This window comes from Petaurus breviceps, unplaced genomic scaffold (genome assembly GCF_028583685.1).
Source record: "Petaurus breviceps papuanus isolate PSGF00001 unplaced genomic scaffold, PetGlider_PUasm1.0 98, whole genome shotgun sequence".
Lineage (NCBI taxonomy): Eukaryota > Metazoa > Chordata > Mammalia > Diprotodontia > Petauridae > Petaurus > Petaurus breviceps.
This window is the reverse complement of record NW_027187460.1, coordinates 31,562,149-31,584,930: the sequence shown is the minus strand read 5'-3', so window position 1 is coordinate 31,584,930 and position 22,782 is coordinate 31,562,149. Positions and strand designations below refer to the sequence as shown.

The 22,782-nt window shown below is 43.1% G+C and overlaps 1 protein-coding gene across 9 annotated transcripts in view; it reads left to right on the top strand.

The window, feature by feature from the left end:
- Positions 1-3,630: 3,630 nt before the first annotated feature.
- Positions 3,631-22,782, top strand: part of ZHX2 (zinc fingers and homeoboxes 2) — a 225,903-nt gene continuing 206,751 nt past the window's right edge. For 4 of the 9 annotated variants that reach the window (XM_069081271.1, XM_069081260.1, XM_069081262.1 and 1 more), the window contains exon 1: positions 5,468-5,606. The gene's annotated coding sequence lies outside the window, so the exon portion shown is untranslated. The other 5 variants (XM_069081265.1, XM_069081269.1, XM_069081266.1 and 2 more) reach the window with 4 other exon arrangements.

Sequence of the window (22,782 nt, the reverse complement as noted above, 5' to 3'; positions counted from 1 at the left end):
CACACACACACACACACACACACACACACACACACACACACACACACCCTGATATGTATGTCCAGCTTTTGCTGAAAGACCTTCATTGAGGGCAAACTCACCATTTCCCCAGGCAACCCATTACACCAGGGTAGCTATAAATGTTAAGAAGTGTTTCTTTATATCTAGCCTAAATCTACCTCTGCAATTTTCTCCCATTTCTTCTAGTTGTGTTCTCTAGGGACAAAAAGAACAAGTTGAATCCCTCTTCCACTGACAACCATTCAAATACTTGAAAACAGCTCTCATATACCTGCTGAATTTTCTCTTCTCCCAGCTATTACCTTTTCATATGGTTTAGCAGATTGAATGTTGGAATTGGAATTGGGAAGACCAGAGTTCATATACCACTTTCAATACTTATTCTCTTCCATATCCACATGGCCTCCCCGAGAGCAGGTCTATTATCCTTCTTTGGTGTCCCCTAACATTGTTCTGAACGTGTTGAGGATGCTCAATAAATATTTCTGGAACACATTTTTAAAAATCTGATGTCAATCAGTATTTTCAGTAACCCCATACACAAAACCAGTACTTTAAATGCTTTCTTTGAAAGGAACTAAGATATATTGGGCAAGAACTACCTATACATAAGGGACATACATTCTACCACCAGGTACTCTGACCCAACCAACTTCCCACTGGACACTCCTCCATAGTATACTACTACCTAATAGCAAAAGAGAGATAGCACTAATGTAGTGCAGTGGTTCTCAAACTTTTTGGTCTCAGGACCCCTTTCCGCTCAAATTTATTCAGGGCCTTTCCAAAGAGTTTTTGATTGTGAATTATACCTCTAAATATTTATCATATTAGTAATAAAAATACCTTAGTATTGTTGTGAAAAGCGTTTTTACCTCAAGCACCCTTTGAAAAAGTCTCAGGAGATCCTAGGGTCCACACTTTGAGAACCACTGGTATAGTAGAACGAGTAATGATCTTTAAGTCAGAGGAACCAAATCCAAATCCTGTCTTAAGAACTTACTAACTGAATGACCCTTCACTTCTCTGTGCCTCAGTTTGTTTCACCTTTAAAATGGTAGTAATGTTAATAATGAAATTTGTACTACCTATCCCTCAGGATTCTTGTGATGCTTTAAGGCACTGAACATTTTAAAGCATTTTATGTATATGAGTTATTATTAATGATGAGAGCACATGTTTACATGGTATGATATAGCTAGTAAGTGGCAGAACCCAGATCTCTTGACTGGGCCTTTTATAATTCAGTTTGGGGGACAGAAGAATATGTAATGAGAACTAATGTATAACAAGGCATAGAAATTAAGTTGAAGCCAGGTTGTGAAAGGTATTAAATGCCAAGAAATTTATATTTGATCCTAGGAGTAATAAAGAGTCCCTTAAAGTTGTAGATCAAGGATGTGCCAATGACTAGACATCCCTTAGGTCTGCTTGAAAGGGGATTAGAACTAGTGAGACATTTGAGAGGGGAAAGCAATCTTGAAATCTTAGAACTGGAAGGTAACTAAGAAGCCAACAAGACCAACCCCCACCTCAATAAAAACTTTCTACAAGGACCAAACAAAGGATTATCTAGCTTCCCCTCTCCTTCAATGAGAAAGAACCTACTATGTCCTAGGAGAACCCATTACAATTTTGGACACTCCTGATAGTTAAGAAATGTTTTCCTTACCTGGAACCACATTCTAAGTTGACATTCTTTTGCATATCTAGGATTTTTTTTTAATGTGCTGCTTAAAAGACAGAGGAGCTGGGGAGTGGGGGGGAAATGCAGCCAGAAAGAATGTTTTAGATCATTCAACATTTTATTAAATATTTATATAGCCAGGCACTGGGAAGATGAATAGAAAAATTTACTCAGTGCCTAACCTCAAGGAACTTAGTCTCCTGAAATACAGGTGTGTACACAGATAAGTATGACACAACATAGATTAACATTGAGGCCAAGGAGAGATACAAAGTACCCTAGGAAAATTTGCAGATATCAAGAACACTTTTAGTTGGCAGGAGACAACAGGAAACCACTGAAGGCTTTTGAGTGAGGGTGTAATAAGGTTGACCTGTATCTAAGGATGATTCTTTTCTAAGAGGTATGGGGGATGGATGGAAGAAGAAAAAGACAAAGCAGAGTGATCATGTAGTAATCTATTACAGTAATTTAGACAAGGGCCTGATCTCGGGTTGTGCTATCTGAATGGGCTGAAGGGGATAGATGTGAGAGGTGCTGGGAGGCCCACTCAACAAGATTTTAACAACTGATTGGATGCAAAAAATAGGTGCTGGAGAAAGCAAGTTAAAGGTCTGAGTGCTCCAGGAAGATGGTGATACCCTCAACTTGTCTGAAAATAATCTATTCTGATAAGAGGAGGAAGATGATAAAAATGCCTTGTGCTGATATTATGATCTGAAGTTCACAGGATGCTTTCTCACTTCACTCTCATATTCTGTGAGGTAGGTAGTACTACCCTCATTTTACCAACGTGAAAACAGGGGCTCTGAGAAATGAAATTATTTGCCCAGCACCACACAGTTAAGATCTGGGACTAGAGCCCAGATCTCCTCACTCCTGGACCAGTGAATTTTCCATCACTAACTGGATCTCAAGTGACTTACTACATTTTGGCAATAAGAATGGATTTATACTTTAGAATTGAGAGCATTTAGAGTTGAAAATTCTCTGATTTAAACCTCTCATTCTACAGATGAGAGAATTGAGGTTCAGAGAGGTTAATTGATTTGGGCAAGGTTACCCAGCTGCCTAGTAACAGAGCCAGAACTAATAACAGAACCACAGCACTCAGTTTACTAATCACATTTCCACCCTCAGCTTCTTTTTCCCACCCTTATAACTAATATTTGTTTGAATGCCCCAGACTAGGAGGATGACAAGCAGACTACTAAACAGCTGTTCAGGGTCCCTAGGGACAATGGGACTGAGTTTAGTTGTTTTGATGAAAATAACATTGAACTTGAATTTAGGACACCCACATTCAAGTCCAATTTCTAACACTCCTGACTAAGTGATATTGGTTGTATAGATTATTCTTCTGTGGCCTTAGTTTTATGTAAAATGGCTATAATATATCCACTGCCTACTTCAAAGTTTGTTTGTGAGGCTAAAGTAAGACACTATGATGTGAATGCTTTTTGTAGTTGTGATGTACAACTATATCAATGTGAGTTATTGAATATACTACATTCGGTTTATTAGGCATGCTTCTAATAAATACTATCTCATCTGTTAATATGCCCACAACCTGGCACTAGAATGTAACTTCAAATCCTAACTTTGCTACTGACTACTTATGTGACTCCAAGTAAATTACTTCCTCATCCTGGGCCTTGTTTTCCTGATCTGCAAAATGAGGGAACCAGACTTGTTAATCCCTAAACTCTTTTAATCAATCATTTGGCCACTACATCTGGAGAGTAGCTAGAAACTTGAAGTACCCCGAACTTGCTTTTTAAATGTTTTGATGACTGTATTTCAATACACTGGTTTCCTTTGTAATGCTCAGTATTTTATTTTTTTGCGTTTAAGAACATCATTCTGAGAAGAGGTCCATACGTTTCACGCAATTGCCAATGAGGTATATTCCACAAAAAAAGATTTAAAAGCCCGGCTCTAAAAGTCTTCTGGAATTAATGCAAGGGGAAGAAGGTAAGTGGGAGGGGGCAATTCTCCATACGAATGTTAACAGACTTTGAAGATTCGAAGTACATGTTGAGAAGTTTACTGTTTCAAAGATTCTTCGAGTCACTCATACATTGTTCATCCACAAATCCATCCAAGCATAGGGTGCTGAAGTTTGAATTTTTATCTTTTCATCTATTTGTCCAGGGAAAATGCCACACACTCCTCCCTCCCCACAGGATAATCTGGCAAATCACCCTGGTCTCAACTGTGAAGGAATTTGAAAGCCTCCTCTCCCCAGCTGGATCCAAGGACCAGCCCTGGAACTGTAATAAGAATATTCTTCTTTTTGGTTACCCTAGGAGCTCCTGGCCAGTATCTTACATGCCAAGAGCAGGTAGTGAGAAGATAGCAATGAGCTTTCCTCTATGGATCGCGCTTTAATTCAAGCCAACTGCGGAGAGAAGTCTGGGGGCCAACCCTCTAAAGTTTCTGGTAGAGGGAGAGCAGAGGGTGAATGTAAAAAGATTCAATTCCAAATTTTACTTTCTCACATAGAGAGGACTTTTCTATCGCTGCAGAAGTATGCATTTCCTCAAGCTCACAAAGCCTCACCTTCAATAAACAGCAGAATTCTCATTTTTTAAAAAGTTGAAAGCTAAGATCTCCAACCGGCATCAGGAATGCAGATAGAGAAGGGAAACCCCGCTAAACTCCCAGGTTAACGTGACCTAATTTTGAAGGATAGTTATGTAAGCGAGTTCCCAGTCTCCCCTCCCTCTTCCTCAGCCCCCGTCAACAGTCGCAAACGTGAAATGTCTCGCCTGGTTGTTTTTTTTTTTTCTTTTTCTTTCCTCTTCTTTATAACCGAAGCACAAAGCGGAGGGAGCCCTGGGCACAAGCAAACGTATTTAACTGCCTTCTACGCCCCTTCCCCACCCACCCACTCCAGGGTCTGAGATGGTTTCGATCCCCAAAGGAAAGATCTTTGAGGCGGCGACAGCAGCTGCATCCTTCTGCAACTCGGCTTTTGCCTCTTCTCTCCTCACCGGTTCCTCTATCTCTACTCCACGTGGTCAGGATCAACAGTTTGCCGAGCTCATCAGTGACACCTTGAACTTTTCATAAAGAAAAGGGGCATTTTCCTTACAAGACGCTCACTGTCCGGTAGCGGGGATGCACCAGCACCGGAGCCGTACTTAATATTCAATGATCTCGCTCTACACTTCTCGCAGAAATTCCACCGGGTCCGTTACTGAGATCACACTTTTAAGTTAATTTCCCTCCTCCTCCCCTCCCTTCACGCCACCCCCTCCCTCTAATTGCAAATAAACAGCGCGTGTTTAGGGGTATTTCTTTCCCTCTTTAAAAAAAAAAATGTTTGCGAAGCGTCTCTAGAGGGGTAAGAATTTCAGTTTGCAACTTTCCGCGGAATACGAGACCCGGGTGGAAGAGCTGGTGGTGGTATCGTATGCAAATACGCATGCTGACGTTAGAGATCATGTGGGTTTTGGCGTAGATTCCCCACTGATCGAGGGATTTTTTTTATCCCCCTTTTTTTTTCCTTTTTTTTTGGGGGGGGGGGGGTTGCCACCGTCTTTTCGTTTAGGGTATTCTTATTAATTAGTATCATTTTAGACCACAGAATCGGATCCGGTTCTACGGTGCGGAGTGGGGGACCGGTGGGTGTGTGTGAGTGTGTGTGTGTGGAGGGGGGTGGCTGGTGGTGCTGGTGGTGGTGGTGCTGGTGGTGATTGAGGGTGGGGGTCGGAGTTCCGGTGAGGGTTAAAATGGGAGGGAGGGGGGGGGGGAGCCGAGGGGGAGGGGGGGGGGGGGGGGGGGGGGGGGGGGGGGGGGGGTGTAGAAACAGCCAGAGTTCCATTTTGGAACGTTCGCGCAGTGTCTCCGCGTTCCAAACCCGTGTCTCCGCGTTCCAAAGCCCCGGTGCAAGGTAAGAAACTTCCCCCCTCGCTTCCCCTCGCGGCGGCCGAGCGGCGCCCCCCTCCCCCTCCCTCTCCCTCCTCCTCCTTCCTCCTCCTCCTCCTCCTCCTCCTCCTCCTCCTCCTCCTTCCTCCTTTCCTCCCCAGCGCTGAAATCTCGCACACTTCTAACTGCTCGCTGCACCGGGAGCACCTCCGATCGCCGGCGACTCCGACCCAACTTTCCCACCGGCGGCGGCAGCAGCGGCAGCGGCGGCGGCGGCTCCTTAAAATGTTTTGTTAATAGGACTTGGCTGGCTTTTTGAAAAGGGGGGAGGGAGGGAAGCAGAAGGGAAAGGGAGGAGGGTTTGGCTTTTTAATTTTTATTATTATTATTTTTAGGAGCAAAAGCTAGTGGGGGGGTGGACATTAATTTTTTTTTCTTTCTCCAAATCTTGACGACAAGTTTTGGGTAATGGGGGGGAAAGGAGGAGGAGGAAAGGGGGGGGAGAAAAAACATGTCTACGTTTCCCTATGTCGACATAAGCCACAAAAAAATATGGCGTCCGCTTTCGACAGGGCGTTACGTAGACGCGACTCTTGCTGGCTTTATTTATTTATTTATTCATTCCTGCCGCGGCCGTCTCTCCCCCCCCCCCCCCCCACGTCCGCCCGTCCACCCCCCCACGCCGGAGTCCTGGGGAAACTGCGGGTCTTTTGTGCGGCGAGCGAGGCTCTGGGGGGACTTGACCCGATCTCCGCTGTGTGTGTGTGTGTATGTGTGTATTTTTAATAGTTAAATAGGTTGCACGCTTCTGTGTGTGTATATGTGTGTTTTACCCTTTTCTCCCCTTTCCCTGTGACGGTTTGTCGTAATGGGGTGGCAAGAATCTTGCATGACGCGGTGGGTTGTTGCAGCAGGGAGATGGGAGAGAGGGAGGGAGGAAGCCACAGCAACAGATAAATGGTCAGTGGACCCTGTCACTATTTCCAACTCAGGTGGCACCCAGAGAGGGGTGTGTATGAAGTAGTAGAGGAAGAGGGTTGTGGTGCGTGTGGGAGGGGGGTGGGAGAGACTTAACTTGCCCTTATCCCTTCTCTTGTTTCTTCCGCACCCCCCCTTCCCTTTAACTTTATACCCCCCCTTACAGCTGGTGCTTTTAAAAAGTGCCCATCACAAAAGGTAATCCAAGTTGCTGTTACTAACTCCTTTGCTGCTTTCCAAAGACTTCTAGCAGCTTTGCAAACCTCCCTTTCTAGCCGTTTGCCGAAGACGAGCCGAAAGTTTTAAACAACAAATATCACATGTATCCCCCACCCCACCCCTTTTCCTTTATTTTATTTTTTTTCTTTTTCTGTGCCTTTAATTGTCAGTGACTGAAGTCTGGAAGGAGAAGGCTTGCTTTCTAGGCGAGGAAGAAAACTTGCTTCTCAGGAAGGAAAGTTGTGATTTGGTGGATTGATAGACTTCAGAGCCGTGTGGGGGTCTCTGCCCTCAACTCTTTCCTGACTGGTTCCTTTTTTAGAATGGGTTTCATCAAGTATTTTGTGCCTGGTAGTAGTCAGGCCTTTTGTATACTTTTTCTTTTCCTTTTTTAGGGGGGTGGGGAGGGGGAGAACCAAAGAATCTAGCCTATTGCTGAGCCCCTCTTTTAAAGGGTTGCTGGCCAGATTTGGGTCACAATAGTCCTCTCCTCCCCACCCCCACCACTCCCCACCCCCTAGCTTCTCAGTCCCCAAAGACCATTGTGCCATCCCCTTCTTTGTTTGCTGTTTCTTAACCAGTTCCTCAGGTATTGGGTTCTGAACATCTTATTGATAAAGCACCAAAGTGAACAGTAGCATATTAAACATTGAAATGTATGTATAACCTTAGAGGGTGAGATATCTCTCCTGATTTCAGCGGGAAAGTAACCGTTTCTAAAGGAAATCAGTTTGAGCAGCCCTATCCTGGGGCAATAATGCCACAAAGCACTGAATGACGAACAACTGGAGTAAATAACTTGTAAAGTGGCATATTTAATATTGAAAATAGATTTGATGGATTCTGCATTTGGTTGAGTAGAACTGATATAGAGTTGACTTATGTGACAAAATGATACAATAAATTCTTGTACATATACACATCATATTAGAGGACTAGAAGAACAGCTGTAAAAATATGAAATTGAAATCTGCCACTGATTGTAGCTGGACTTGTGGTCTGTCGGCAGAATGTTCTTGCCCCATTCAAGTGCTCCCTGGTCGCTCCTCAACTTATGAATGTAGCTTTCCTTCTGGCCAGATGTAAGGTCAGCTGTGCCTCCACCTGAAGTTATTACTCTGGGGGACAATACTTCAGGAGGCCGTTTTATTGTTAATCAGGAACATTAGCCCCCATTCAAAATATAAACTCAAACACACAAATCTTTATTAGCCCAAAGGAAATGTATTCACTTTACAGAACTAGGGAGTTTATGATAGTATTTTTACCAAACATTTCATACCACATGAGGCCTTGCCTCTCTTTTCACCCCCTTTCCCCCATTACCTTGTATTGAGGCCATTTGGTGGCATGATGGATAGAGCCTGGAATTTGAAGTCAGAGCCTCAGAGGCTGACTAGTTGTGGTTTCCTAGGCAATTTACTTAACCACCCTTCCCCTTAATCTGTAAAATGAGGATAATAGTGAGAAAATATATGCAAAGCCCTTTCTAAACCTTAAAGTATAACATGTGTGAATTATATATATTTTTCCCCTAATAGAATGTAAACTGCTTGAAGGCAGGGAATGTTTCTTTTCTGTCTTTGTGTCCCTAACACCTGGCACAATACAAGCTTATTTATTGGTGCTCAGAGGAGATGCCTGTCCTTTTTTTCATAAGATCATAAACATAGGCCTGGAAAGGATCTCAAAGGTCATTTAGTCCAACATCCTTATTTTACGGATAAGGAAACAGAGGCCCCAGGAGGTTAAGTGCCCAAGGCCAGGGTTGTAGTACTCATCAGAAGAAGGAATTGAACAGACCTGCCAACTCCGGTGTGATCATATGTCTTTTCATTGTACCACATTTGCTCTTTCACATGAGGGTAAGCTGCTGGTTCAGCTACTCAGGACCCCCCACAACCGCATGCTTCAGTGGGCTTCTTAAACTTATTCTACTTGAGACCCCTTCGAATGGGGTCAGAACCCACAGTTTAATAAGCTCTGCTTAGAGGAGCTGATGCCAGTTTCTTCTATAACTTCTTCCTGTTCTAATAGTCTGATGTATTCATTGATAGTTCTGTATATCTTAAAGACTGGGGAGTAGTGGAAAGTTGACATCTAGGAGGAAAATCCCAAAACCTCGGAGTTGAAACGGACCTCTAAGACCACCAAGATCAGCCCTTATGTACATAGGAAATCCCCCTACAATGTCCCAACAAGTGGCCAATTCAGTCTTTACTTAAAGAATGTCAGTGGTGAGGAACCCTTTGTATCCTGAGATAGACCATTCCACTTTTTTTCCCACAATCCTAATTATTAGGAAGAAGGAGGTGGGAAAGAGCAATAGCTTGTATTTAACACCCCCTCTCCACCCCCCATATTTTGTCCAGTAGCCGAACATCATAAGAATTTGCCCAGCCTGCTTAAGAAGAGCTCTTTGTAAACTTAAATCACTGTGTAAATCCTGGCTCTTAGTACTTGTCCAAGCCCTGCTTCTCTCCCTCAAGTGGGTTTTGGATAGATCCACACTTAGGTACCTTGGACCAAAGAGAAGACAGTAGAGGATGGAGGCCTGGGTACTGGGATAATTCCTTTTTTAGAATGGGTTGCATCAAATATTTTATGCTTGGTATTAGTCAGGCTTTAACAGTTGGTAACAATCTGCTCTTCTCTGACAATGGTGCTGGTAGAGCTGAACACGCTAAAAAGTGTCTGGCAGCATGGTGTGATGGAAGGAGAATGGGACGAACTGCTTGGAAGGCCCAGATCCTAGTAGTGGCTCTGCTACCAGGTTTGCTGTGTGACCCTTAGCAGATCCCTTCAGCTCTGTGGGCTTCAGCTTCCTCAGCCCTTAAATGAGGGGAAAGGACTAGAATGGGGGTCTCAACATTTTTTTGTTTCAAAGACCCCCTTTGGCAGTACAGTGAAGCCTGTGGACCCTGTCTCAGAATGATGGTTGTAAATGCACAAAATAAAATACGGAGGATTACAAGGAAACTAAAACAGTGATCAAGGCATTAAAAAAAAAAGTTGTTGGACCTCAAGTTAAGAACCCCTGAATTAGATGGTGTTAGAGAACCTCTTCGCTCTGGCAATCTATGGCTCTCAATTACTTTACCTCCCAGAAGTATAGTAGAAGAGGTTTTGACCTGTTCCTTACTATGTATTTGACCTTGGGCAAATCAGTTCCTATCATTGAACCTCATAAGCTAGGTAGGGGTGGGGGGAGTGTCAGACTGAGTGATCTCCAAGGACCCTTCTAGCCCTCACATTCTATGTGTAAATTACTTCCTAAAATGGATTTGTACTATAGTACTTCACTTTTTGGGTGTGTGAAATTTCAGCCAGTTTCTTTGAGTCAAGAACAAAGGATCAAAATAAATAAACATGAGGCATTGATTTATCATTATGGAGACTTTCGATGTGCTGTGTCATGGGAAAACCCAGGCAGGCCACTTTTTTGAGGATGCCCAGCTATTCTTTCTCCCCTACCCACCTAACTTCTGAACATGTCCTATATTATGGTTTCAAATTTTTCCCCATGGATTTTTTTCCAGTGCTCATGCTTGTGGTGTTGAACCTTAAAAGGCAGGATTAGTCGTCTTTCTTTAAATGCTGAAGGTGGAAAGAACACTGAAAGGTCTTTGGGGAGGAGGAAAGGGTCCAGATGTGATTTCATTGTTGATGGAAACTCCTTTTACCTATGTAGATCAGCAGCTCAATCTTAATAATTCCCTGGAGGCACTGAGTGGTTAAGTGACTTAGCCATGGTCATTCAGCTTAGTCTCTTGATGGAACTGGAACCAGGTCATCCTGACTTCAAAGACAGCCCTCTATCCACTATGCCACTGAAAGAGCCTTCCTAAAACATTCCATTTCTCTTAAGGCCAAGGGTGGTCTTACTCAGTATTGTAAGGGAGTAAGCATGTGGATGAGCTGAAGGATTATTTTACAAACATCTTCCCCCCACCATGTTGTCATACAATTTAGCCATCAAGGCCACTTTTGATCTGTCCTTCCTCCTCCCTTTAATTTGTGTTTAAAAATCCTTTGCACTGATTGAACTTCATTGCACTGTATTCCATTCTTTACAATATGTAGCAAAAATTGGTAGTGAAAGGAATGCTCACTCCATTGATACAAGTGCGATCAATATGAAGCAATATAATATGGTTGTTAGGATCCCACGATTCTGGTATTTAGTGGTAATATGACTTGTGGGCCTCTCTGAAGCTCAGTTTCTTCATCATTAAAATAGGATAATAGTACCTACTTCACAGTGTTGTTCTAAGGATCAAATGAGATAAAGCACCATATAAATATCAGCTCTAACTGCAGTGATGCAGCCAGAAAACCTTTACTCTACAGTGTTGGTCCCCTGGATGGGGATGGAGGTCTTTCTTAAATGGATGGGTAAGTAGGAAAGGCTGATCAGTTTGTCTAAAGGACCTGGAGCTGAACCAAAGACATGCTTCTGTGTCAAATGGGAAACAGAGTCATCTTATAGGGCTGTGGTCTGAACTCTGGACCTTCTCAATCGAACAGAATCCTGTTATTTGTGGACATAGTTGCTACCTGCCAAAATTGTGGACTTTCGTTGGTTGGTAAAGGAGATCCACTTTGGGGTGTGCATATGTCGTTTTTTTAATTTAACCAGAGAAAAGAAATAAAAACTTTTAATTGTTTTCCCTTTCAACACAATATAGTTTTCCAGAGAAGATCTGAAATACAGGCACAGTATTTCAAATCTGGAATTAAATGGATTAATAGGGATAGTGGGTGAGGTGGTCTGAGAATCATGGAATCACAGATTTAAATCTGGAAGGATTCTTAGAGGTCACCTAATTCAACCCTGTCATTTTATAGTAAAGGAAACTGAGGCTCAAAAGTTATTTGCCCCAGGTGACACATTTCATTAGAAAGACCTGTATTCTAGTCCTGGCCCTTCCACCAATTTCTTATGTGACCTTGGTCCACTGCAGCTGTTCATACAGACTATTTGTGCCTGACCTGTGATAGAACCTTCCAAGCTCAAAATGGTGTGACCAGCCACAGTTGGATATACTCTTCCTTGACCCCAGCCTAGTAATGTTGTTTGAGTCCTTTTCTAGAACAGACCACAACCAAGGGGCCTGACCTTGGACAAGTCATTTCAATTCCATTCAACAAAGATTTGTTTGTTAAATACTTACCACATGCAAATACCTACCACGTGCAAGGTACTGTCCTGGGTGTTAGGGTTAAAGGCCAAAAAAAAACTACAACAAAAACCCACACCCTTCTCTTAAGGAGCTCACATTCTATTAAGATTGGGAATAAAACATGTATACATATAACTTTAATGTAGGGTAATTTGAGGAAAAAAGAGCCCTGAAAAGAAGAGGTTGGATGGGGGGGGGGGGGACCAGGAGATGAGCCTTGAAGCAATAGAAGGATTCTGGAAGTCGAAGAGGAGGAGGGAGGACATTCCAGGAACATCCTCATACACATGCATAGTGTGGAAAGGTAGAATCACCACTGGCCCAGTAGATTTCACTTCTTTGGCCCTCAGTTTCCTTATCTGTTAAAATGAAAGTGTCAGACTAGATAGTTTCCAAGGCGTTTTCCAGCTCTAACAATCTATATGACTCAGGTCATGGGGTATTAAAAAATAATTCATTTATCAAGTAAATACCTACTCAGTACAAAGCTCTTGGGATAAATGCCAGGAGGCAAAGTTCAGACAAGACTTGGTCACAGCCTTCCCAGAGCTTCTAGCATGGAAGGAGAGGTGAGACACATACATGAATAACTATGATCATTCAGTCAACAAACAACATTTATGAAGTGCCTACTATGTGCCACCAATTCAGGATACACAGTAATACATCATGAGGATTTTAGAGCAGTACAAAAAAAAAAACAATGAACCAAAGAGGGAAAAGGGAGAGAGTTGCTTGAGAGGTAAGATTGATCTATAGTTATTACAGAGAAGGGTTACACAGTGAAGGTCTGGAGTGGGATGGCGTTGGAATTGCCTTTTAAACAACGGGGTGAGGATTCAGCTGGTGAAAAGGAGGAGGAAGGACATGCTAGGCATAAGAAACTTCATGGAGTAAACAGTATGAAGATAGAGATTGTTGTTTTCAGTTATGTTTGACTCTTCTTGGCAAAGATACTAAAATGATTTGCCATTTCCTTCTCGAGCCCATTTTACATATTAAGAACTAAAGCAAACAGGGTTAAGTGACTTGTCCAGGATCACACAGCTAGTAAGTGTCTGAGGCCAGATTTGAATTCAGGAAGAGGGGTCTTCCTGACTTCAGGAAGAGAACCAGCAGGGAAAAAGGCAGTTTGGTTGGAAAGTAGACTGTATCAGGAAGCAGATTCAGAACTAGGAATCTTGGTACCTGAAGCAAATTTAGTTGAGCAGAGGATGTGATATCAAATTATTCCTTGAAGAGCTAGGGCCTTGTTCCTACTAGGTTTGGAAAAAAAAAGTAGGCCCAGGTGAGAAGGTTTCCATAGTGAGTAGATCTTGGCTGTAGCAGCCTGGGGGCATTTGCATGACTGTAGCAGCATCCACAGGACTTAGGAGAGGAATTACTGTTTCTGTCCATTCTCTGGACAAAGCCCCATTTGCGCCTCCCTCCCCCCTTTAGTTGTGGCTCTGGTGGAGAGATTAGGCTGGAAAGATCCTGGAAGTTACCATTGAAGACTAAAGTCTAGGTTCTTCTTGGTATGCTGGGCTAACTCTGGACTAGGCAATGTCTGCAGAAACCTGTTTTGGTAGATATTTGTATTTATCACACATACATATAGATAGATAGATAGAAATATAACACGCATGACGTGTAATATGTATAATGCAACATATTTGTATTGAGGACAGGAGTCCATTCAGATCAATGTTTCAGAGAGGTTAAGGAAAAACCTCCCAGAGTCCCACTGACATTTTCTCCTCTGCCCACCCATGGATGTCCCCTCCACTTGGCCCTCTCTTGCCATGGCCTGGCTCCCTCTCTGTGTAAGTGAAGAACCATACAGACTCTGCTTTCCTTCTGTACATTCAGCTTTCTCTCCAATCTGACATTCCCATTATAACCTAAGAGAAATGGAGCAGAAAGAAGCAGAGCTTTTAAAAACATGCTTCTAAAAAACCTTGCAAACGGCCTTGGATACCAGTCTAGTAGGCAGTGGGGTGCGGTGGAAGGGACACAGAACAAGATGTCAGAGTTTGAATCCTGGTTCTAAGTATCTGTGTGTCTTTGGAGGGGAAAAAAATCGCTTAGCCTTTCTGGGCCTCGGCTTCCTCTTCTGGAAAGTGAGAGGTTTGGGGTAAATGAACTCCAAAGCACCTTTCTGCTCTAAATCCTAAGCTCATGTGTTTAAACATGAGGCTTTTTCAAATATTATTAGAGGATCATAGATTAACTGGAAGGGAACTCAGCTAGAATTAGCTGGAAGGGAAGCCACTTAACTCCAGCCTTCTAATTTTATAGAAAGAGGCATAGATTCATTAAATGACTCAGGCTGCTAAGTGGTTGAACCTGGAGTCAGGAAGACCTGGCTTCCAATCCTGCGTCAGGAGCGTTTTACCTATGTGACCTTGGGCAAGTCGCTTAACTGCTTTCTAGCATAGGAGGATAAGACACACAGAGATAAACTGATCAGTCAACAGACAGCATTTATGAAGTGCTTACTATGTGCCGCTGTTTTCCTCATCTGTAAAATGGGCATAATAATGACATCTGCCATGCAGGGTTGTTGTAAGGAAGAAATGAGATGATTGTAAAACACTTACGTAATGCCTGGCACATAATAATCGCTATATAAATGTTAGCTATTATTATTATGACTGTCTGCCATAAAATGAGATCATTTTCACAAAGCATTTTGCAAACCTTTAAAAGCCCTATATAAATGCTAGCTTCTGTTATTTAAATGACTTTCCCAAGGTAAATGGAAGACTCAGGATTTGAACTCAGGTCCTTTGACCCCAAAACCAGCATTCTTCACATGGCACCATGCTGTCTCTAAGTAGAGAGAAGAATGGTTCCCCGTTGGACTCTTTTCTTGCCTCTCTATTTTGAAGCTGTCTCCAGAGTCCATCATGCTAGTAGAAACACCTGAAGACTGAGATGCTGGGTTGTGGAGGGGGGAGGCAGAATGGCCAGCCCTGTTGGTGTTTTTATACAATAAAAGAGGATCACTGTAATTGAGAGCCCTTGAATCATAATGCTTCCAGTCTATAGATCTCCCCAGCTGTAGAGCCATTTAGTTAAATGGTATGTAGAATTCCTTTCAGTCAATATTACCTTCCTGCTGTTCTTAAAATATGTGAATACTGCTAAAGCTGGCCGAACAACAAAACCATCTCTTCCATGCCTGGCCCCAGTTTGTGTTCAGAGAGTGCCCAAGGGACCACTCAGGGCATACTAGGACAAGGGGCAAGAAAAGAGGGTGGGAAGGAAAGAATTTCCAGATCATTTTAATTTTCCCTTTGTTTTTGAAACTTGCTTATTCAGGACTATTTGTAAACAGTGTAGGCAGGCCAGAAGACAGGTATGATGATAGAACCTCAGAATTCTGGAACTGAAAGGATCCTCAGGGGCCATCTAGAACCCATCCTGAACAAAAATCCAGTCTAGAGCATTTCTGACAAGTGGGCATCAGGAGGGAAATGTGGTACAGTACAAAGAACACTTTAGTGGTCAAGGGACTGGGGTTTGAATGCTACCCATGTGACATTGGGCAGGTCACTTAACTTTCCTGGGCCTTACTTTGCTCATCTCTGAATTGGACCAGATGGCCTCTGAGGTTCATTCCAGCTCTTGATTTATGAACCTATGAAATCACTTCTGCTTGAAGATCTCTAATGAGGGGGAATTCATTGCCTCCTGCTTCAACTTAGGGACTGCTCTCATTGTCAGGAATTTTCCCCTGACATTAGGCCTAGATTTTCCTCTCTGTATATTCCAACTCCCATTGTTCCTGATTCTGCCCTCTGGGGCCAGGCAGAACTAGTCTAACCCCTTTTCCATATGATGGACAGCCTTTCAAGTATTTGGAGGCAGCTCTGATAACACCCACCCCAGGCCATGATCATGTTTTAATGGAATCTCCCTCACCAAAAAAAAAAAAAAATCTCAATGAGAAGCTATAGAGGCCCTGCAGTGCTGACAGGGGTGAGGTCTGGAAGTGAGGAGAGTCAGAAAGGTTAGTTTTGTGCCTTTTTTTTTTTTTTTTTTGAGGTGGAGGATTGTGAACCTGACAACTGGGAGGGAGAGGAAGCCCAGCCCCTTAGCCTAGGACAGGCCAGGAATCCTAGAGGAGAGGGACGGGCTCCAAATCAGAGTTCCCAGCTTATATCGTGCTGCAAGACAGCCTGCTGTTTTCTTCAGAGGGGCTTGATGTGATAAAATTGGATTCTAAAAGTGCCATGAACTTACTTACGCCCAAAACTAGGAGATCCTGACTGGTTTATGTTGTTTCCAAGAGAAAGGGCTCTCAGGTCAACATAGCAATATATTGTGAGTGGTCTTGATTGTCTCGGCTCATGGGCCCAAGTTGTAAATTCAGGGAATCAAGTACCAAGTTGAGATTGAAGTTAGACCTAGTTTGATTTATTTAAGTAGTTTCTAGAGAGGTGTGATTTCATTGGTTTGGGCACTTCCCTCCACTGAAGCAAATTGCAACACATTCCCCCATCTGTTTTATAAATTGCTGTGGCCAAAAACCCCCTACATTCCTGGTAGTCAGCCTACTGGTGAGCGAAGAGAAGAAGCGTTTATTAAGTGCCTACTTTGTGCCGGGCACTAAGCCCATTGCAGATATCTCATTTGATCCTCAGAATAAATATGGAAAGATTTTTAAAATAATTTTACAGTTGTGGAAACTGAGGCAGACAGCAGTGAGGTGACTTAGCCAGAGTCATACAGCTAGTGAATGTCTCAGGCTGGATTTGAACTCAGATCTTCCTGACTCCAGACCTAATCCTCTTTTCACTGTTTCCCCTTGACTGCCTGTATCAGGGTGCATTTGGACCCTGGTCTCTGTGACTCCTAAGTGTCTAGCACTCTATGTAGTACACTTCCCTGCCTCAAGCTTCTAAGACCCACCAGACCCTGCATTTCACCGGCTTCACTTTCTTTCTTTTCTTTCTTTTTTTCTTTCTCTCTTTCTTTCTTTTGCCTTTTGGAGGGGGGAATGCAGGGCATTTGGGGTTAAGTGACTTGCCTAAGGTCACATGGCTAGTGTTAAATGTCTGAGGCTGGATTTGAACTCAGGTCCTTCTGATTCCAGGGCCAGTGGTCTACTCACTGTGCCACCTAGCCGCACCCCCCCCCATTCACTTTCAAGAACCATAGTCACTTCTAAGGTCATCTCTGAAGAAGAGATAAAAAGCTACCCTTCTCTCTTCCCTCGAAGAGCTGAGAATTTGTGGAATACAGCTGGACACCATCAGACTTGATTGCTACGTCCCTTATCTTTGTTGAAAGTACTTTTTCCCCATTTCTCTTAATTTGTTTTTTGGGGGTGGAGGTAGGGTTATATAAGCGGGATGGCTCATTGGTTTGATGATGGGGAATATATGCAGAAGTGAAGGGAATATAAAAACAAAATATATTCCTAAATTTCTTTGAAAAGAAACTGAGGGGGGGGGGAAGGAATTAGGGTTAGTACCTCTATACCTTACTGAGCCATCAGAATAAGACTTCAGTGGAGTACAGGGCAACTTAAACTCTTTAAAAATCAGAATTTCCTGCCCTCAGATCCTACACATAGGTGTGCATAGTGTAAGCCTACTATGTTAGTCTATAGTGGCCTCCTCCTTCATTCTTTTCTGATGCTTTATCATAACACCATCAGATGGTTCAACATCAGAGACAGATAGGATTTTATTAGTGAAAATAGCATTTAAAAAAAGATGCACCTGCTTTTCTGCCTCACCCAGAGAACTGTGGGACCTTTCCATCTGGCTTACAACTGAAACCTCCTACATGTGTTGTCAGTCCCATTAAAATGTGAGCTCCTTGAAAGCAGGAAGCTTTTACTCCTCCACACGTCCGCCAGTGCCTACCATAGGGTGTTGAATGTAGTAAATACATGCTTTTTCTTTCTTTCATTCCTTCCTTCATTCATTCATTTGTCAAATCTCACCTCTGGCAGACCCAACCCCATGTAAAAGACTTTCCCTACAAATCCTGGTGACTATTAGACTACTTTTGCTAAGTCTTGAGAGGCCCAGGTTGGCTGGTAACAAATTTTTCAGCCACAAATTTCCGACCTCCTGCCAAGTTGTACAGGTTTTGTGGTGTGGATGGAGAAAATCAAAGTGGAGAAATGGGTAATAGGTCTAATATCTTGACTTGGTTGTTGCTCCCAAATTTGTTGGTATTAATTTTCCCCCCCTCAGCTAGTTAACCTTTACTGCCTAGTTTTTATATCCTGCCTTCTTGATGAAATTCTCTCCAACCAGCCCAGCTGAATGACCTCTCTCTGTCTTCCATACTTAACACTGGAAGTGACCTCTTTTCAGAGTTGGAACAAAGACATCTTACCCAACACATACCTACATCCATCCCCTCTATGACATCCCTAGCAGGTAGTCCTCATCAACCTTTGTTTGGCCACCTCCCAATCTGCCCTGTTGCACTTTGGGTTTTTTTGTTTTTTGAAATTATTTTTTATTTTATTCTGAACTTAAGAAAGAAAAGAAATGTTTCTGTAACATAGTAGAATAGGAAAAAATAAAAAGTTGATTGCACTCATATGAAACTCTGAGATGATTCTTTTCACTGACTGTCTTCCCCAAGTCTAGGACGCAGAATTCCAGAAAAATGTCCATCCATCAACTCCCTGGCTTCTTTCAGCTCTGATCCCACCTGCAGGAGGGCCTTTCCCATTCACCCCCTCCTTGGCATTCCAGCCCCACGGCTAGTGCCTTCCCTTCAAGGTTAACATCCATCCGTTCATTGTATATCTAGAATGTAGCTCCTTAATTTACATAGTTTTCCCATTAGAATGTGTGTTCCTCGGGGTGGCTAGGTGGCTCAGTGGCTCAGTGAATAGAGCACTGGCCCTGGAGTCAGGAGGACCTGAGTTCAAATCCGGCATTAGACACTTAACACACACACACACAAAAACTAGCCGTGTGACCTTGGGCAAGTCACTTAACCCCAACTGCCCTACCCTCCGCAAAAAGAAAAATCTAAAAAAAAAAAATGTGTGTTCCTCAAGGGCAGGGACCTTGCTTTTTTGCTTTTCTTTGTGTCTTCAGCACTTGGTCCCTGCCACAAAATAAGTGCTTAATAAATGCTCGTGACTCACTCACTCAAATGGTTAGGAATGCTTTCCTTGCATTGCATCTTTGTCTCATCAACTTCCACTCATCATTGCCAGTTCTGCCTTCTGCCACCAAGCAGAATGAGCCTCTCCCATTAGAGATTGTTGTTCATTTGTTTTAGTTGTGTCTGATTCTTTGTGGACCCATTAGGGGTTTTCTTGGCAAAGATACTGGAGTGGTGTGCCATTTCTTTCTCCAGCTCATTTTACACATGAGGAAACTGAGGCAAACAGGGTCAAGTGATTTGCACCGGGTCATACAGCTAGTACGTGTCTGTGATTAGATGTGAACTCATGAAGATGAGCCTTCCTGACTCTAGGTTCTTGATCAGCTTTGCCACCTAACTGCCCCAAACCCAAGCTGCTATGTGTAACAGCCCTTCAGATACTGGAAGGAGTCTATAGTGTTCCCTCCCACCCAAGCTTTCTCTCCTCTAGGTTCAATGGCTTGCGTTCTTCCAGTTAGTCTTCTTGTGGTGTGATTTCCAGTCCTTTAACCATCCTCATTGCCCAGCATGGTCCATAGTGTCCCTCCTGCTCATTGGGTGATGGATGGGTCATCTCGTAACTTTGCATTGATATTTAACTTTTCCTGGGTAGATGTCATGCATTCCTTGAGAACAGAGACTGGTTCATTTTTCTCATTGTATCCTCAGCACTCAGCACAGTGTGTGGCACAGAACAGGCATTTAATAAATATTTATTGATTGATTGATGCATTATCTAGATTCTTTGATGGCTGGGAGGCCAGGGCACATGGTGGCTAAAAATCTGGCACATCCTCCTTGCATGAACTTTAGTAAGTCACTTACCTTCTTCTCTAGGCCCCAAGTGTCCACACCTAACCCGGATTAAAATGGAATCAGGAAATATTTAGCAAAATAAATAAAAATACAAAAGAACATAGATAATGTTAACATGTGCTTTTCTAAGCCAGTATGCAGCCAGGATCTTTATGTACTATTTAGGGGCCCCTGTTTCTATTGAGTTTTAGTCCAACCTACATTGGTTTGGAATTTCTTTACCTGGGAATTCCTTGTACCAATGAAATCCCAGGTTGATCCCTGTCTTCCACAGAACCTAGGATAGCACCTTGAATGAGGTAGATGCTTAATACCCATTTGTTGATTAATTGACATGCCTGAAAGAGAAGTCTGCTTTCTTTTTAAAAAGTTGATTTTTACTCATATCTTTCGATTTTACATTGCCTAAATTCCCCTCTTCATTCATCCCTTTCCCTGTTACAGAGTGCTATTGTTAGAATAATTTTTTTTGTTGTTTTTTGGAGGGCAATTGGGGTTAAGTGATTTGCCCAAAGTCACACGGCTAGTTTTTGTGTTAAGCATCTGAGGCCAGATTTGAATTCAGGTCCTCTTGACTCCAGGGCCGGTGCTCTATTCACTGCACCACCTAGTTCCCCCTCCTTAGGATAATTTTTCTGAAAAAGAGGAAGAAGAGGGGGAAAAAAAAGCAGCCACACCAATCAAGAATATGTTGAAAAAATTTCAGCTTTACATGTAATGTTCCAAACTAGTGGACCCCTCCACTTATACAGAGGAATAGGGAGAGTATACAGGGGTATACTTTCTGAGCCATTGAGGGCATGGTGGAAAGAATGTTAGACAAGCAGTCAAGAGAAGAGCTGGGTTTGAATATTGCTTGTGACACAGGTTGTGTGACCTATGGGCAAATCACAGTCTGTCCTTGCCTCAGTTTTCTCTTCTGTTAAATAGGGATAATATTATAGCACTTACCTGTTTGAGGTTCTAATGAGATTATGTATGTAAAGGATTTGACAGACCACCTAGCATTATCTAAATGTTAGCAGTTATTTCTGAACTTCACTCTGGACTTGGGTGGACTTTGTAGGAGGCAGAATCAGCAGCCATCTGTACCCCTGAGCCCACAGGCATCCTGCCATAGTGCAGGCATCTCCTGCTTTTATAGTCCATCAGCTTCTCTTGGCAGGAGCAGCAGCATGCCTCAGAGACTCTCAGTCTCCACTGTGTCTTGTGGTCTTGCCTTTTAATTAACTTGTTCTCCCTCTAGCCCTAAGTAATGGACATGGGTTTGCCTATCTGTGTCCAGGCAAGAGCATGTTCAGGAAAGGTATGGAAGGAACCTCACCTCTCTTCTCTATACAGTCAGTACTCAAGGCATTGCCTTCAGTTTCAGAAAGCTGACTGCCCACAATCCCAACAGTGGGGTCACAGTCTGCTTTTTGGACTCTGTGTCTGGGAATTCTTCCTGGCACAGTCAGCTGGTTGTTAGAACAGTGCCCTGGGATTAAGGAGATCTGGGCTGATATCCAAGGTCCGTTACTGATTTACCGAGTGACTCAGGCAGGACAGTTGACTTCTCTGGGACTGCAAACTTGAAGGCTGGGTCAAAGGCTGACCCAGCAATTTTCTGTAGCGCTGCCTAAGTTACTGTTGGTTCCAGATCTTGAAGAGAGGCCAGAGCAGGGTGATTGACTGAGATGTAGCTAAAAGAAGGGCCCCCTGTCCAGGGAGTCATGCCCAAAGACATCTGGGCCTGTGGGGGCAGTACCCCACTGAAGGTTGACTGTCCTCAGTGAAGCCTTTTTGTAGAAGAGTACTGGCTAGTGAGTGCTTTACTCCATTCCCAACACTTGGGTGAACTGGCCCACTTTTGAATATGGAGGCTGGGGCAGTCCTGTTCCTTTGGCCCATAATTTAAGATCAGAGGCACTATCATTTTTTAATTACTTGACGTATTCCGTCCATGAAAGACTCACTGACAGTCATTCTGGACTCTGTGCCTAGGGTTCTCATTACCATCACCTCATTGTGAGGTGCCCACAGTGTCACAATCACAGTGACCCAGTGTGGCGTGCCCCTGCTACTCACTATGCGTACTGCTGATCCATTTTGGCATTTGATGATACCCTGTCTTGTATTGTTTACTAATTGTTGTGTTATGTGTGTGCATCAGCTCCCTGCGTATATACGGGGAGGCTCTTATCTTCTTTGTGTGTTATGGACCCCTTGGCAGTCTGATGAAGCCAAATACTGCTGTGGTTTGTTGCCTGCATTCATAATGGAAGAAAATGCTAAATTTCAGTTAGAGGTCAGTATAAATAAAGACCTAATTTTTTCCAATCCAAGTTCATGGACACCCTGAAATCTTTCCATGGATGTTTTGTGGATTCCAAGTTTGAGAACCACTGATCTAAACCATAAGTTCCTTGAGCAAAAGGATTCTGTTTCGTATTTCACAGGCTTATTGAATTTAATCAGGAGGGGATGTCAGAGTCCATTGAGGCCAGAGGTGTCAAAACTCACGGGCCTGCAAAACTCCAGTGTGCGTTTGAATCAGATTAAAATGTAATTGGGAAAGATTTAACCAAATAAGCAAAAATATAATACAACATAGATAGTATTCATTTGTGTTTTTCTAAGTCAATCTGTAGCTCAGGGATCTGTTTCTATTTGAATCTGACAGCGCTGTTCTAGGCTGGCTCCCTCAATTTACAGATAAGGAGACTAAGTCTGGGTTAAGTGATTTATCCGAAGTCACACAAGTAGTCAGCATTTGTAACCTCCCAGAAACAGATTTTTATTGTTATTAATGTTCAGTCTTTTTAGTTGTGTCTGACTCTTTGTGACTCTTTTTGGGGTTTTCTTGGCAAAGATACAAAGTGACTTGTCTAGGGTCACACAGCTGGTGATGGT